Source organism: Bos mutus, chromosome 13 (assembly GCF_027580195.1).
Source record: "Bos mutus isolate GX-2022 chromosome 13, NWIPB_WYAK_1.1, whole genome shotgun sequence".
In the NCBI taxonomy this organism is placed as follows: Eukaryota; Metazoa; Chordata; class Mammalia; order Artiodactyla; family Bovidae; genus Bos; species Bos mutus.
Genome location: NC_091629.1, coordinates 12,988,343 through 12,991,575, shown reverse-complemented (window position 1 = coordinate 12,991,575; position 3,233 = coordinate 12,988,343).

Below are 3,233 nucleotides of genomic sequence, written 5' to 3'. Positions count from 1 at the left end.
GTTTCTTTATCATATGGCTCAGAAGAGCAATCTCAGATGAGAGATACTGTCAAATAATTTCTATTATTGGGCTGAATTATGTCCCCCATTCATATGCTAAAGCCCTAAAGCTCTAGTACCTCAGAATGTGGCTATGTTTGGAGACAGGATATTTAAAATATAATTAAATTAAATTAAATTAGTTCACTAGAGAGGGCTCTAATCTAGTACAACTTGGTGTCCTTATTAGAAGAGGAAGTTTGGACACAATTACAAAGGGAAGACCATGTGAAGACACAAGAAAAGAAGTCACCTGTACGCCAAAGAGAGAGACCTCAGAGTGAAACCAGCCCTGAATGAAACCTTGATCTTGGCCATCTGGCCTCCAGGACAGAGAGAAAATAAATTTCCATTGTTTACATGAAAAGATGCTCAACATCACTCATTATCAGAGAAATGCAAATCAAACCACAATGAGGTACCATTTCACACCAGTCAGAATGGCTGCTATCCAAAAGTCTACAAGCAATAAATGCTGAAGAGGGTGTGGAGAAAAGGGAACCCTCTTACACTGTTGGGAATGCAAACTAGTACAGCCACTATGGAGAAGAGTGTGGAGATCCCTATAAAAACTGGAAATAGAACTGCCATATGACCCAGCAATCCCACTGCTGGGCATACACACAGAGGAAACCAGAATTGAAAGAGACACGTGTACCTCAATGTTCATCGCAGCACTGTTTATAATAGCCAGGACATGGAAGCAACCTAGATCTCCAACCTAGATCTAGCAGACGAATGGCTAAGAAAGCTGTGGTACATACACACAATGGAGTATTACTGAGCCATTAAAAAGAATACATTTGAATCAGCTCTAATGAGGTGGATGAAACTGGAGCCTATTATAGAGAGTGAAGTAAGCCAGAAAGAAAAACACCAATACAGTATACTAACACATACATATGGAATTTAGAAAGGTGGTAACGATAACCCTGTATACGAGACAGCAAAAGAGACACAGATGTATAGAACAGTCTTTTGGACTCTGTGGGAGAGGGCGAGGGTGGGATGATTTGGGAGAATGGCATTGAAACATGTATATTATCATATGTGAAATGGATCGCCAGTCCAGGTTCGATGCATGATACAGGGTGCTCGGGGCTCGTGCAGTGGGATGACCCAGAGGGCTGGGATGGGGAGGGAGGTGGGAGGGGGGTTCAGGATGAGGAACACATGTACACCCATGGCTGATTCATGTCAATGTATGGCAAAACCACTACAATATTGTAAAGTAATTAGCCTCTAATTAACATAAATAAATTTATATATTTTTTAAAAAAGATAAATACACAGTTAAAGATTACCTGTGTAGGAAAATATTTGTTATGGAGTGGTCTATTCCAAGGGCAGCAGAATGCCAAAGATTAGGAGACAGAAGACATGAAAGATTAATGAAAGTGAAAGGGTTCCTAAATATTTCTGAACTGAAAAAAAAAATTTCCATTGTTTAATCCACTCAATTTATGGTACTTGGTCATGCCAAGTACCCATTCATCTATTGATGGACATTTAGGTTGCTTCCATGCCTTGGGAATTATAAATAATGCTGTTAGGCACTACTTACAGTAGCCAAAACATGGAAGCAACCTAAATGTCCATCAACAGAGGAATGGATAAAGATGATGTGGTACCTATAAACAATGGAATATTACTCAGCCATTAAAAAGAATAAAATAAACTATTTGTAGCAACATGGATGGACCTAAAGAGGGTCATACTGAGTGAAGTAAGCCAGACAGAGAAGGAGAAATACCATATGACATTCCTTATATGTGGAATCTAAAAAGAAACGGTACAAATGAACTTACTTACAAAACAGAAAGAGACTCACAGACTCAGAAAACCAACTTATGGTTGCCAGGGGGAATGGAGAGTTAGGGAGTTTGGAAAGGTCATGTACACGCTGCTATCTTCAAAATGGATAACAACAAGGGTCTACTGTGTAGTACATGGAACTCTACTCAATGTTACGTGCCAGTCTGGAGAGAAAGGGTGTTTGGGTGGGAATGGATGCATATATATGTATGGCTGAGTCCCTTCCCTGTTCATCTGAAATGATCACAACATGGTTAATCAGCTATACCCCAATACAAACTAAAAAGTTTAAAGTCTAAAAATAAAAATAATTCTGCTATGAATATTGGGGTGCATGTATCTTTTCAGTTTAGTGTTTTTGGACAAACCATAATTTTTAACTATTCCCTTGCTTTTAGTTATTTTCATTGTTTCCATCTTTATCATTATAAAAAAATACCATGAAAGATATCCTCATAAATATATCATTGTGCCTTGTTTCCCAAGGACAAATTTATACAGCTTATAAATTTATACAGTTAAGTCAAAAGTATACATATCATTAAAGTTTTAACATATATGTCAAATGTTCATTCTTAAAGGTTTTACCAGTTTACACTCCCCTTTTAATGTATCAGGAATTTAGCTGCCAATAATAATTATTATTATTCTAATATTAATTGGGCATTTACCATGTGCAAAACAATACATTAAACACTTTATTTCACTAATTCTCTCAAAAACTCTGTGAGGTGGTTACTAACATTATCTACATTTTATAAACGACAAAAATAGCCCAAGTTCTCTTCATTAGTAAGACGAAGAGCTAGGAAGCAAACCCAGTCTCTCTGACTGGAGAAAATTCCCGTATTCTTCACCAATCCTGAGTATTATGATTTCTTATATCTTTGCAAATTTGATAGGAAAAAAATAGATTTTTAACTTGCATTTGTAGGCTTATTAATTAGTTTGTGTGTGCTTAGTTACTCAGTTATGTCCAATTCTTTGTGACCCCATAGACTGTAGCCACCAGTTCCTCTGTCCATGGAGCTCTCCAGGCAAGAATACTGGAGTGGGCTGCCATTTCTTTCTCCAGAGGATCTTCTGGACTCCAGGATCAAACTTGGGTTTCCTGCATTACAGACAGATTCTTTACCATCTGAGCCACCGTGGAAGCCCATTAATTACTTTGAACTTCCCTTTTTTTAGGTTTTGGCCATTTTGCTGTATTCCTTTTTTTCAGAGTGAACTGCCTATCTCTATTGTCTTTTCTGCTATCGGTGTGTAAACTCTAGGACACTAAATATTGAAGCTGCTACATACTCGGAATACTCAGGCAGACTGAAACCTCATCTCACTAAGAACTGGAACACACTTTGAATTACTCACTGCAGGCAAAT